At 42.1% G+C, this 14571-nt stretch overlaps 1 protein-coding gene across 3 annotated transcripts in view; it reads left to right on the top strand.

Annotated features, from left to right (window-relative positions):
• The first annotated feature begins 61 nt into the window (after window positions 1-61).
• LOC140455672 (uncharacterized) overlaps window positions 62-14571 on the top strand; it is a 122703-nt gene continuing 108193 nt past the window's right edge. Inside the window, exons 1-4 of one of the 3 annotated variants that reach the window (XR_011952932.1) lie at window positions 62-229; window positions 358-456; window positions 2868-2917; window positions 12157-14264. The gene's annotated coding sequence lies outside the window, so the exon portion shown is untranslated. The other 2 variants (XR_011952933.1, XM_072550672.1) reach the window with 2 other exon arrangements.

Genomic DNA, 14571 nt, shown 5'->3' with positions numbered 1-14571 from the left:
CCGCCCCTCACCGCGCAGCCCACATGCAGCATGGGTAATGTAGTTCGGAGTGGGATTGTGAGCGGTTTGGATGAGTTGAGCTGAGTCCCTGTGGGACCTCCGTGAAGGGGGAGCTTTCTGGGTTTGGGGCTGCAATTCAGTCATGTTTGAGGAGATGGTCTGTCCCTCCCTCCATCAAACACAGGAAGGTACCTCCAGAGAAAATCTCTCCAACATTTTCTCACCAGATGTGAGTTTTTGCTGCAACGTCCGAGATACTTTCGCAAGATTTTGGGACAGATCTGATAAATGTCGACATCTATTCTTTGATCAGAGATATTATTGTCTCAATATAATGCATTTTAACATTAATTACAGGAATATTTCTGTAAAGAAAACCCGCTCTAACATTCACCGCGATGTGGAAGTTGTGGGCACGGCTTGAAAAGAGACATAGTCAGCATTATTATGGACCAGGTAAAAACAATGACTGCAGATGCTGAAAACCAGATTCTGGATTAGTGGTGCTGGAAGAGCACAGCAGTTCAGGCAGCATCCAACGAGCAGCGAAATCGACGTTTCGGGCAAAAGCCCTTCATCAGGAATAAAGGCAGTGAGCCTGAAGCGTGGAGAGATAAGCTAGAGGAGGGTGGGGGTGGGGAGAGAGTAGCACAGAGTACAATGGGTGAGTGGGGGAGGAGATGAAGGTGATAGGTCAACGAGGAGAGGGTGGAGTGGATAGGTGGAAAAGGAGATAGGCAGGTCGGACAAGTCAAGGAGACAGTAACTGAGCTGGAAGTTTGGAACTAGGGTGAGGTGGGGGAAGGGGAAATGAGGAAACTGTTAAAGTCCACATTGATGCCCTGGGGTTGAAGTGTTCCGAGGCGGAAGATGAGGCGTTCTTCCTCCAGGCGTCTGGTGGTGAGGGAGCGGCGGTGAAGGAGGCCCAGGACCTCCATGTCCTCGGCAGAGTGGGAGGGGGAGTTAAAATGTTGGGCCACGGGGGCGGTGTGGTTGATTGGTGCGGGTGTCCCAGAGATGTTCCCTAAAGCACTCTGCTAGGAGGCGCCCAGTCTCCCCAATGTAGAGGAGACAGCATCGGGAGCAACGGATACAATAAATGATATTAGTGGATGTGCAAGTAAAACTTTGATGGATGTGGAAGGCTCCTTTAGGACCTTGGATAGAGGTGACGGAGGAGGTGTGGGCGCAGGTTTTACAGTTCCTGCGGTGGCAGGGGAAAGTGCCAGAATGGGAGGGTGGGTTGTAGGGGGGTGTGGACCTGACCAGGTAGTCACGGAGGGAACGGTCTTTGTGGAAGGTGGAAAGGGGTGGGGAGGGAAATATATCCCTGGGAGTGGGGTCTGTTTGGAGGTGGCGGAAATGTCAGCAGATGATTTGGTTTATGCGAAGGTTGGTAGGGTGGGAGGTGAGCACCAGGGGCATCTGTCCTTGTTTCGGTTGGAGGGGTGGGGTCTGAGGGCGGAGGTGCGGGATGTGGACGAGATGCGTTGGAGGGCATCTTTAACCACATGGGAAGGGAAATTGCGGTCTCTAAAGAAGGAGGCCATCTGGTGTGTTCTGTGGTGGAACTGGTCCTCCTGGGAGCAGACCGGGCAGAGGCGGAAGAATTGGGAATTGGGATGTCATTTTTGAAAGAGGTAGGTGGGAAGAGGTGTAATCCAGGTAGCTGTGGAGTCGGTGGGATTTGTAAAAAATGTCAGTGTCAAGTCGGTCGTCACTAATGGAGATGGAGAGGTCCAGGAAGGGGAGGGAGGTGTCAGAGATGGTCCAGGTAAATTTAAGGTCAGGGTGGAATGTGTTGGTGAAGTTGATGAATTGCTCAACCTCCTCGCGGGAGCACGAGGTGGCGCCAATGCAGTCATCAATGTAGCGGAGGAAGAGGTGGGGAGTGGTGCCGGTGTAATTACGGAAGAATTATGGACCAGACCGGACTCCCTCAAACTATGTTAAGAAGGTAGCCTAGACTCTAACTTTTCCTTAATTTAAAGGTAAATGTCAAGTGTTGTGTTGCAAATGCGATTTGATTGGCCAAACTACTCGACATTAAGCAAAATACAATTTATTCAAACACTGTAGTTAAAATACAATAAAAGAAAGAACTTGGAATAACAATTCTATTGGAAAGCTTAACAGAATAATTGATTAGTTTATTGTTAAACATAAGCTGTTGTAACACAGTAACATCCTGTAAACATTGCAAGAGGCAAATTCAGCACTCAGATTTGTCTCACATGCAATCCAGCAGCCCAGGAAAAGAACCCCCTCAGCTTTTGTCTGTAATCGAGAGATAGAAAAAAAATAGCTTTCACTTCTTCAAGACCCCCAATAGCAACTGCCGAAAGTTAACTAAAAATCATGGAGCTGTGAGAGCTTGAGCAAACCCAATCAGGCTGCTTCTAGTGGTCCAACTTTAAAAATAACCCAAGTCCTCACAAGTTGTTTATCTTCTCTTAGACTATTCAGCACCTGACCCCCAATCTCTCTCTAGAAGAAACCAGGACAAAACACACCTCTTAAAGCCATAGCATTGTCACAGTATCCAATGTATACTGATGTCTTATCAGATAAATTACATCCGCATGTTAGTAGCTCATTAAAAACCAAAAGTCTGTTGATGAGGTTTAATTGTCAATATATGCTTTTGACTTTCTCGGTAAGTTCAGCAGCAAGGTGAGGGGTTCAAGCTGTGGGCTTGGTGCTGAATCCTGGTTGGTTTGGCCTCCAGGTATAGAGTGCACCACTGCATTTTAAATCTTGGACTTGTGAGGGTACACATATTCTTACACAGCTCATGGAAAACTACTATATATTATTCAGAGTCTGTTATTTTAACATGGGTAATTATTTTCACGCTTTGTTTTTAGGTCAATTTCTCAGAATCCAGTAACATTATCACATTGGAGTTCCTCAAGTGGTGAGTCTGTTGTTAATTAATTCTGAAATGTTTATGTAACGGGAAAGTTTAGTGATTTTTGTTTTGCTGCTCTGGCAGCAGTTCAAAAAGATGGTTCACCACTATCATCTCAAGGGTAACAAGGGAATTGTCAATAAATGCTGTCTCACCCAGTAACATTCACATTCCCATGAGTGAATAATTATGAGGTTGTACATTGTTTTAAGTCCTGTAGATCACCCACTGTAAGTCAGACTCATTTTGCTTTGCAAAAATATTCTTAATTCATAAAGACTTCTTTATCTACATACGCAGTTACAAAAGCAGTTCAGCTCTGTACCTTCTTTGTATATTGAGAACAAACATTCATTGGGGTTTGACTTTCTCTATAAACCTCAAGGCATTTCTTAATTGTGCCAACTTTTATTTGCATGTAATTGAGGCATCAAGAGGGTCCGATAATTTAACAGACCCCCCCACTGTACTTTGTCAGAAATACTTTAGATGGTGGTCTTTCCCCACTGTACCTTGGCAGCAGCTGTCCCAAGCTTTAGTGCATTCCTCAGCATATAGTCCTGGACCTTGGAATATACCAGTCTGCAATATTCGATAGAAGTCAATTCTTTGCAATGGAAGACCAACAAGTTTCAGGCAGACCAAAGGGTTGATGGTTTTCCAGGTACAGTCAATGTTTGTCTTTGTGTTCGCCTTTGGGAGCAGACCATTGATCAAAGAGTGCTGCATCACAGGGCTGCTCAAGACAAACCCAGACTTCAACCACTGCACCTCTCTCCAGATTTCCTTTGCGAATATATATTCCAGATGTGTGATAGTCTCAACCCCCTACAGCTATTTTGGGGGTAGTGTGCTCTGGTGCACAGAGACCAGGCATGCGTGAAGGATCTGACAGGTAGTCCTTCTCACCACCAGCTGAGCGACGTCTTGGTGCTCGATGGAAAGTTCTGGCAATGAGGCATTCGACCAAATGACTTTGCCAATCTGCTCAGGGAGCCAATCAACAGGATCCACCCTCTCCTTTTCCCACAGGGTCTTGAGGCCGCTACATGCTGAGCAATTTCTGATGGATTTATGGTATAATGTGCTTTATTTCACTAATTTTCCCACGAGGGACAGATGATACTGAACAGTCCAAGTACTGGAGCATTTCATGGCAATCGGCCAGACCTATCATTCATAACATCTGGGACAGAAAAAAACCTCAGTACGTCGTGACACTTGGTGTTTACGCACAGCTTGATGCAGTCATACATGAAGGTGGCCATTAGATTGAGCAAATGGGTACAACATACAGAAGTCTAAAGTGCAGAGATTTGGGAGTTCTAGTCCAGGATTCCCTCAAGGTAAACTTGTAGGTTGAGTCAGTAGTTAGGAAGGCAAATGCAATGATGGCATTTATTTTAGGAGGACTTGAAAATAAAAGCAGGAATGTACTTCTGAGGCTCTGTAAGGCTCTGGTCAGACCACGTTTGGGATATTGTGTGCAGTTTTGGACTCCTTATCTCAGGAAGGATGTACTGGCCTTGGAGCGTGTTCAGAAGAAGTTCATGAGAACGGTCCCAGGAATGAAAAGCTTAACACAAGAGAGTCTATGCTCGATGGAGTTTCGAAGGTTTAGGCGGGATCTAGTTGAAACTTACAGAATACTGAATGGTATGGACAGAATCAATGTTGCGAAGATGTTTCCATTGGTAGGAGAGACTAGGACCTGAGGACACAGCCTTAGAGTAAAGGGAGGACCTTTGAGAACAGAGATAAGGAGAAAACTCTCCAGCCAGGGAATGGTGAATCTATGGAATTCATTACCACAGAAGGCTGTGGAGGCTAGGTCATGAGTATATTTAAGGTTGAGATTGATAGGTTCTTGAGTATCAAGGGGGTTAAGGGTTACGGGGAGAATGGGGTTGAGAAACTTAACAGCCATAATTGAATGTCAGAGCAGACACGATGTGCACAATGACCTAATTTCTGCTTGTATGTCTTATGGTCTAACATGTTTTCGAGGGTGTGTTATCATTTGTGGCACTTGAGTACACTGGAGGGAGTGCTGCACTGTCACAGATGCTGACCTTTGAATGACACTTTAAACGAACGTCCTGTCTGTTCTCTCAAATAATATACAAACTGCTATATCACCTTTTAAGGAGGAGTGAGGGAGTTGTCCTTGCTGCCCTGAACAGTACTTGTCCCTCAGTCAGCATCCATTGTCGCAGTGAAGTTTTGGGAGCTGGTTATGCGCGCGTTCACGGCTGTGTTTGTTACACTTGAACAATGACTGCAGTCCACTGTCTGTAGAGAGATGTGTGACATGTAGTAATTGTGAAAGAGGCTATCACAATTTTGGACTCAACAGATTGTTCAATGATAGGAATTAAATACAAGAATGATTGGCTTTACATAGCCTTGTTAATAATAGTATCAAAGCAATGAAAAACCCTTTCCATTTTGTAATGACACAAGGATGGGGAGTGTCGTGGGGAAAGGAGCTTCAATGGGCAGTGAAGAAGAACTTTATTTCACACCAAGTTGTAACGGCCTGGAACTTACAATCTGTGAGGAAGCAGGTGGTGACTGACTTCAAATGAAAGTCAGATGGGCACTTGACGCAACTACATTTAGACAGCAACCAGAATAGAGCAAGAGAATAGGATAGACTGTATTTCTCTACAGAGAGCAGCATCAGCCAAATAGTATCTCTATGATACCATGACTCTTTAAATACAAAAGCTTCCTAGGGACTAGAAATTATAAAACCTTTGATAGAGCAAGTATCGCAGCCCCACAGTGAAATTGTCTAATATCTTGTGTACAGGATTCTTACCACAGGATCCTGAATAGCTTTACTGAGTGGGAACACACTGTGATGACAAACCAGGGAGTTTGGGTTTAGATTTTTAAAAAATTATATTGAGAGCTATAAATCTCGATCAACAACTGATGAAAGCACAATTAATGCAATAGTCAACTTACCCAAAACTTTAAATCCAACCACTTAAGAAAACTTTCAAAATGAAGTGAAATTGTTCCAGAGCATAAAATGAATCTTAGAATATTAAAGTAAAGTCGATACAGTCCCAGAAGACCACAGGGCTGATATAGAACATAGAGCAATACAGCGCAGGACAGGCCCTTCGGCCCTTGATGTTGCGCTGACCTGTGAACTATTCTCAGCTCGTCTCCCTACACTATCCCATCATCATCCATATGCTTATCTAAGGATTGTTTAAATCTCCCTAATGTGGCTGAGAGAGAGAGAGATGACCACTGATAGTTTAGCCTGTGAGTACAAGATGAATGCATCACATTGTTACTACGTTGATTTATAAGGGGAGGAGGGAAATCCCTTAGTCCTGTAGAGACTTCCTCACTAGTCTCAGGATAGTAATCATCCTGGACAGCAGAGTACAAACATTCCCCATGGCAATAGTCTAACACTGATCACCTGAAGGCGATCTTTCTATAATTCACTTCCCAACTAAAGCAGGGTCTGATTCTGCTCCATACCCAGTCCTGAGAGCTTGCTCTTTTTACTAACACACACTCCCATGGAAATTCTCTCAGAATATTAAAGACAGAAGTTTCTTTAAAATTTAGTCCAGTTCTCAAACCTGATGGTCAGAAATGACACCAAACTTTAGTGACACAGATCTCGTTTTCAACATATAAACCCACCAATGGTTCCAGAGACCCAGTGATCACATAGGTCCATTGATCAATCAGTTTCCATTCCTGGAAGACTCTTTTTCCTCCAGATGAGTTGGACAGCTCTCATCTCCCAATTGTCTGTCCTTCAGCCCTCCATTCACCAGTATGTTCCTGTAGATTTCAGTCTGGTTTAACCAATCCATCTCTACACTTTGTTGCCAAAATTACCTTGTTGCATTTTCTTCCAGATTTCTCAAAGGGTGAAATCTGGTGCACAACTGGTTTATTCATCCATCACCACGTTCTAACTGAACCACATCAATTACTATTGGTCCTCCTTTCCTCTGTCAAAACTTGTTCATTACTCTAGGACCATTCTGAAATGATAACTAACAACTTTGTCACCCCAAAATCAAATGAGTCCTTGTGAAAGTTTGGCTACAGCTGGACAGTGTTCTGGTAGGACTCTACCTGAAATATTCTCATCCTACAAAAATATGTAGATGCTGGGGAACCACTGAATATTTGAAACCTGATATTGACAGATATTGTCAGGCAAGTGGATTAAGTTTATCAGACCAATACAAGTACATAGAGTTAAGAAAAGGATCAGTCATGGTGTATCTGAATGGTGTAACAGGCTCAAGGGATTACTCCAGTTCCTACATTCCTTTTGATTGCCCTCTCCACTCTCAATTCCCCCAACAACTGTTCAGTGTCATCCCTTTCAACCTCCAGCTGAAGTTTCAAACACCTACCTTCTCCATCACAAACATCACCTATCTTCCCCTCTGTAACATAGCCCATTTCCAAAACCATCACCGCCAACCCCTGTTCTCCAGCTGTTGTTAAAATCTTCATCCAGGCTGTTGTCACTTCTAGATTAGACTAGGCCATTCCAATGCTCTCCTGTCCAACTTCCCTCTATAAACTTGAGCTCAGCTAAAATTCCGCATTCTTTATTCTAACTTGCACATCCATCACCCCTGCACCAACTAACCCAATCTGGCTCCTAATTCCCCAGAGCCTTCAATTTAGAATTCTCATGCTCAAGTACATATTTCTCCATGATCTCACTCCCTCCCTCCCTATCTCCATCACCTCCAGCCCCCTCGCCTGCCAAAGACCTGTGCTCCTTCAATTCTAGATTTTCACAAAAATTATCCAATTTCCTTCATTTCCCCAGTACAGCCGTCTTCTTCAGTATCCGAATGCTATACTCATGAATTCCTTCCTTAAACCTGTTTGCAAAATTCTCTCTCTCTCCTTCCTGAAATCCCGCCTCTTTGAGGAAATCTTCAGTCATCCCCTTCTGGAAATTAATTGTACTTCAATTCAAAGGTGACATTGTTTTACGGTTCTACTATCTTTACTCCTGGCAACGTTAACTTATTCAGTTGACCTTATTGCTACACTGAAGCCTCAACAAGGAGAAACTTTAAATCATTACTGCAACCTAATTAACATTATTCGCTTTTGAGTTAGTCCTCATGTGAAATGACCTCTACCCTAGGAGACTACTGCTAAATGTACCTCCATGTGAAATTAATTTACAAAGGCACATTGTCGAAGAAATGCCTCCTGAGGTAACTATTATTAGTGCATTGAACACCAAGGGTGACAAGGTGGCTCAGTGGTCAGCATTGCTGCCTCACTGCACCAGGAACCCAGATTCGATTACACCCTCAGACTGTGCAGACTCCACACAGACAATCTCCCCAGATCTGTGTGGGTTTCCTCTGGGTGCTCCGGTTTCCTCCCACAGCCCAATGATGTGCAAGTTAGGTGGACTGGCCGTACTAACTGTTCATAGTGTTCAGGGATGTGTAGGTTAGCCACGGGAAATGTAGGGTTATGGGGGTGGGTCCAGGTGGGGTGATCTTTGGAGGGTTGGTGTGGACTTGTTGAGCCAAATGGCCTGTTACCATACTATATGCATTCGATTATTCTATTCTAACATAAGAATTTAAGAATATTTTTATTTGTTTTCTGTTGGGTCTTTGTGAATGTACAATTTTTAATGAGTACTCGACAATGTTTTATGATAGGATTCGATCCTGGATTACATTAGCGTAATTATTACAATATTATTTTGTTTAGGATGACTAAAACAGTCAATTCATCTAAAAATAGCTTGTAGAATTGAACACATTTACCACATTATACATAATGTTGTAATATACATTTACCAACAAAGGAATTTAATGTAACAACCTCTGGATAGAAATCTTACACAATTTTGAAATCAACCTAGAAATAGATTCAGATATATAAACAAATATCTTACAAGAAGTATACTAAAAATTCAAATATAAATTTATAGTTTTTTTTGGGTCTCATCTCAGTCTTTAAGAGATCTTATTCAGACCTCAATTCTACATTGTGTCAAAGATAGTCGATTTAATTTACAAACCGCTAATTTCTATAATTTCATTGTCACTTGGAAAACCACATTACTTATGAAAACAATTTGCTTTGTTCAATGTATTGTGTGTGAAGGGATTCATTAAAGGACTAAAATGCATTTTTAAAGTATCTATGCCTCACAGTAAACAGTTTTCTGTGTTTTGGATGTTCTTGGTCATCTGTTACCAACTTATGCTGCCTGCAAGTTGTTTATGAGCTTGCTTTTGGCACAGTTTCAATTTTGAATTTATTTAATGTATTCTAAATTTTAATTTTCTGTAAAACACTTCAATTGATGCATTAACTTTGTGATTGTCTTCATACTACTATATTTTGTAAAATAAAAATCAGTTGATATTTTTATGTCAGATTTTCAAGGTCCTATGGAATCCTGGGAGGAAGAATTTGGTCAATTTCGGATAACAGTCCAATACAAAGAGCCTTTGTTTTCAAATAATGGTCATCCATTTTTTTAAGTGCTACTCCCTGTCATCCCTTCCCTAACCCTGAACTTGCATTTTTCTCTAGTTTCTCACCTACCTCCCTCATGCCCTTTCTGAGCTCTTTCTTGGGTGTGTTGAATGTTTGCACACTGGTATTTTCTCCAATCCTTGACTCTAGCAATAATCTGGTGGGTTTATTGAAGTGTGATTTGTTATTCTGTTACTTCACCTTCATCACTCACTCCTGTTACAACTTCTGGCATTTTTTTTTATCTGTTAGAAGTGTGGCATTACATCAGTCACTGGACTGGCCAACTTTCCATACTTTCTGAAAGTGTGTTTCACCGGTCTAAGATTATTTTGTGCGCATCTGCATTAGATCTGGGTGATTTGTTGATGAGCCTTTTGCATGAACTTGAGAAGTAGGACTAGAACTTATAGCTCAATAGATCAGACTGACCTTGAGCATCAATTTCACTTTCTGGCCCGCTCCCCATAACATTCAATTCCCTGAGAGTTTAAAACTTTTGGCGACTCCCAGCAATAAATGCATTCATAATGCAGCATCCACAACTGTCTGGGGCAAATAAATTCAAAAATTTGCAACAACTTGAATGAAGTAATTTTTCCACATCTCAGTCCTAAATGATTAGTTCTTTGTATTGACATTACTGTGTCCTAAATTCCTTAACAAGCAGAAATAATCTGTCAGCATCCACCATCCCTGACCCCTTCACAATCTTATGTTTCATTGCGATCGTCTCTCAATTTGCTGAACTTATGAATATTTGCCCCATTTCACTGAAATGACATGGTGAGACTAGAGAGGGATATAGATAGGTTAAGCAAGTGAGCAAAAACTCAGTATATGGAATATAATGTGGGAAATGTGAACTTGAGCACTTTAACAGGAAGAACAGAGGAAGTAAATATTATTTAAATGGAGAAAGACTGAAGAAAGCACAGGGATTTGGGAATACTTGTGAATAAATCATAAAAGAGAAACAAGATCAGTAGGTAGAGGAAGACAAATGGAATACTGTCTGTAATTTAAAAGGGAATGGAATATAAAGATAGGAACAATTTTGGAAAAACTCTTCCGGGAGTCAGTCAAACTACAGCTGGAATACTGTGAACAGTTTTCAATCCTTTTTCTAGTGAAATATCAAATGGCATTGGAGGCATTTCACAGAAGGTTCACTAGGCTCTTACCAGGTATGTCAGCATGGTCTTGTGAGGAGAGGTTGAGTAGATTGAGCCTGTACTTGTTGGAATATAAAAGAATAAGAAGTTACCTTACTGAAGCATGTAAGATTCTTAGAGGACTTGACATGTAGATGTGGAATGGTTGTTTCCATTTTTGGGAGAGTCAAAGACTAGAAAACATAATCTCAGTAAAGGGTTTGCATATTTAAGACAGAAACGAGGAGGAATTTCTTCTCTTGGAGAATAATGACTCTGCGGACTTGTTTACTGCAGAGGGCTATTGAGGCTAGGTTATTAAGTATGTTCAAGGCAGAGATAGACTCTTAACCAATAAGGGAATTGAGGGTTATTGGGAAAAGGCAGGTAGGTTCAGTTGAAGATTATCAAGTCAGTCATCATCTTATCGAATAGCAGAGCAGACTTAATGGGCTGAATGGCCTGCTCCTACTCCTATGTGTTACGGCTGCATACTCTAAAAAGGCACTAGTCAGACTACAACTGAATACTATGAGTAGTATTGGTCCGCTTGTCTAAACAAAGATTCACTGGCATAAGACACAGTCCAGAGAAGGTTCACTGGTTGATCCCAAGTGTGGAGAGACTGCCTTATGAGGAGCGGTTGAGTATGTTGAGCCTAAACACACTGGAGTTTAGAAAAGTATTAGAGGTGACCTTATTGACACCTACAAGGTCGTTAGGGGACTTGACAGTACAGATGCAGAAAGGTTCTTTCCCCTTGTGGGAGAGTCTATGACCTGAGGATATAATCTCAAAATGATGTATCACACATTTAAATAGACATGAATGGAATTTCTTTTCTCAGATGATCATGAATTGGGAGTTCTTTAACACAGAGGGGTGCCAAGGCTGGTCATTAAGTACTTTCAAGGCCAAGATAAACAGATATGTAATCAGTAAGGGAATTGAGAGTTATAGTCAGAAGGCAGGAAAGTGAAGTTCAGGATTATCAGATCAGCCATGATCTCATTGAATAGCAGAGCAGACGCGATGAGGTGAATAGCCTACTTCTGCACATATGTCCTGTTGTATTGTATGCATGATGTCCCGGGAGGTCTAACAACTGTGTGAAGGATTTATTACAAAATTGACACCAATATGAGAGTACTGAGGTACCACGAGAGATGTTGATTCTGTGAAAATATTGAAAACCTGAACGGTTTCTCCAATAGGATCTGTCTGTGCTTTTGGAGGTGATGGAGATTTTTAAAAGCATTGTCACAAACATTGCATCAGAAGCATTTTTTTCCTGTGTGAATTTTTGTGTCTCCCAGGAAAGTCAAAACTGACACAACCTTTCTCATAAATTTCACTCTTAAATGGTTAGTGCCCTCTGTGAGTCCTTTGATGAACTAGATGACAACAATTTGATGATAATGAGTATTGTTATTCACGTGCCACCCTTGAATGGTTTCTCTCCATTTTGACATGTTGATGAATGTAGAATTGCGCGAACAATGATTTGTCACAAACCTCAGATGTGTATAATTCGTTCCTTATGTGAATATATTGCTGTTTCTGCAGGGTGAATGAACTTGAGAATGATTTCTGACAAACATGAATGGTTTATCCCATGTGAATGCCTTGATGATTGTGAAGGTCCGAGGGCACTCTGAATAGCTTCTTGCACATGACATGCGTAAATAATTTGCCCTTGGTGTGATACATCAGTGTGCACAGAGGTTCAGTCTTCTCAAGAATAATGTGCCACACGCCTCACATCTGAAGAGTTACTCCTTTGTGAATCCTCTGATGGAGCAGCTTTGACGACCTTGAGAATGATTTGTCACACACCTTACACGTGAAGGATTTCTCCCATGTGAACACGTTGGTGTTGGAGAACGGTCGATGATCTTGTGAAAGATTTGTCACACACCTCACATATGAACGGTTTCTCCCCTGTGTGAATGCATTGATGTCTGCGGGGATGTGATGAATCAGAGAACAATTTGTTAAATATCTCACATGTGAATGGTTTCTCCCCTGTGTGAATGCGCCGGTGGAGCAGGAAGGTCGATGACTTTGAAAATGATTTATCACACACCTCACATGTGAATGGTTTCTCCCCTGTGTGAATGCGCTGGTGAACATGGAGAGCCGATGATGCCGAGAATGATTTGTTACACACTTCACACGTAAATGGTTTCTCCCCTGTGTGAATGTGTTGGTGTGTGTGGAGGGTTGAGGACTGTGAGAAAGACTTGGTACACACTTTGCATGTGAATGGTTTCTTCCCCATGTGGGTCCTCTGATGGAGCAAGAGCCTCGATGAAACTGAGAATGTAAATGGTCACACACTTCGCATGTAAATGGTTTCTCCCCTGTGTGAATGCATTGGTGTACACCAAGGCTTGATAAAGCAGAGAATGATTTGATACACACCTTGCATGTGAATGGTTTCTCCCCTGTGTGAGTGTGTTGATGTGCAAGGAGTGCTGATGACCCTGAGAATGATTTCTTACACACTCTACATTTAAATGGCCTCATTCCAGTCTGAATATGTTGATGATTCATGAATATTGTTAATGTGAGACAGCTTAGTCAAATGCCTCACACTTGAATTGTTTATCTTCCATGAAGCTCCCCTCGTGTTGGCAAGTGTACTACAACCTGAGGGTTAGGAGATTGTATTAGCTTGTGCAGTCCTCTTCATACATCACACACTTGAACAGCCTGTCATATGCAGGAATGAGTTACTGGTTCATGACACTCAATCAATGCTTGAAGCTCTCGCCACACTTGGAGCTACTTGCATTTCTTCCCAGCCTCACCCTGACTGATCATTAAACAGCTGTATCTTCAAAAGGTTGGTTCTGATGAAAGGCTGATCAGTTTCAGATCTGATGTTATGTCAAAGATCCCCTGACCCGACTAGTTTCCAGACAGTGGTATCACTGCCCAACCTTCTCTGTGTTGAGTAATGCTGTGAAGGAACTGGATGTCTCCCCATAGTCATGCAATTGTTCCTTGATTCAGGAGCTATCTGCAGTGAGGTATCTGCAGTGTCTATCCTCTGTGTATTCTTTGGTGTAGTACAGTACAATCTTTCTGTAAAACAGGAAAGGAAACATGATTTCCTTCAACTCCCTCTCCTCATTTGTTGAAAGGGCTGACTCTTTAGCTAGAGACTGGCATTTACTGTGGAACAATCTGCTATTCCCCTGTGTGGGGGATCAGCTGCAGGTTCTTTCTTTTTCCTGACTTACTGTTTCTAGCAGGGACACTGGATAGTGGCCAGGAGCAGACCATGTGACTACTTTCTTTCCTCCACCCATAACCCATCTTCCCAGATACCATGAGGGCATCAAAAAAGGCAATCATGTGGAGTAAAAAATGGATGCTAACTTCATTATTAGCTTGTGTCATCCTGATGAAGATCAGTTTATCCTGATAGTGTGTTTAATGTAAAATAAAACTCAGGAGAAACGTTAATTCAGTAAAGATTTTGAATTTTCTCCCCTTTGTTTTCCCAAATTATTTGCAGAAAACACTCATGCTTCAGTGTAGGTGATGAAGGACCCTGTTTTATCCTGGTACACTAGATAGCCTGCATTTGCTCAGGCTGCACGTCCCAAATTCAGCTATCAGCCAAGCAGTGGGCAAAATGATCAAATCCAGGCTCAGGCTTTTGGAAAATGCCAAGACCTTCAACTAAAATCTTGAAAGGAGACAAAAAAGACTGCAGTTGCTGTAATCCAAGGTAGACACGCAGGAGGCTGGAAGAACACAGCAATACCAGGCCGCATCAGGAGGTGGAGAAGTCAACGTTTCAGGTGTAACCCTTCTTCAGGTCGTGAAGAAGAGTTACACTCAAAACATTGACTACTCCACCTCCTGATGCTGCCTGGCTTGCTGTGTTCTTCCTGCCTCCTGCGTGTCTACCTCAAAATCTTGAAAGGAGCATTAAAATATACTTCACTAATTGTGTCTCCTGGTGCA

The sequence above is a fragment of the Chiloscyllium punctatum genome, chromosome 30, assembly GCF_047496795.1.
Source record: "Chiloscyllium punctatum isolate Juve2018m chromosome 30, sChiPun1.3, whole genome shotgun sequence".
NCBI lineage: Eukaryota > Metazoa > Chordata > Chondrichthyes > Orectolobiformes > Hemiscylliidae > Chiloscyllium > Chiloscyllium punctatum.
Note: the sequence above shows the minus strand (reverse complement) of the source record. Positions and strands in the feature narration are given on the sequence as shown.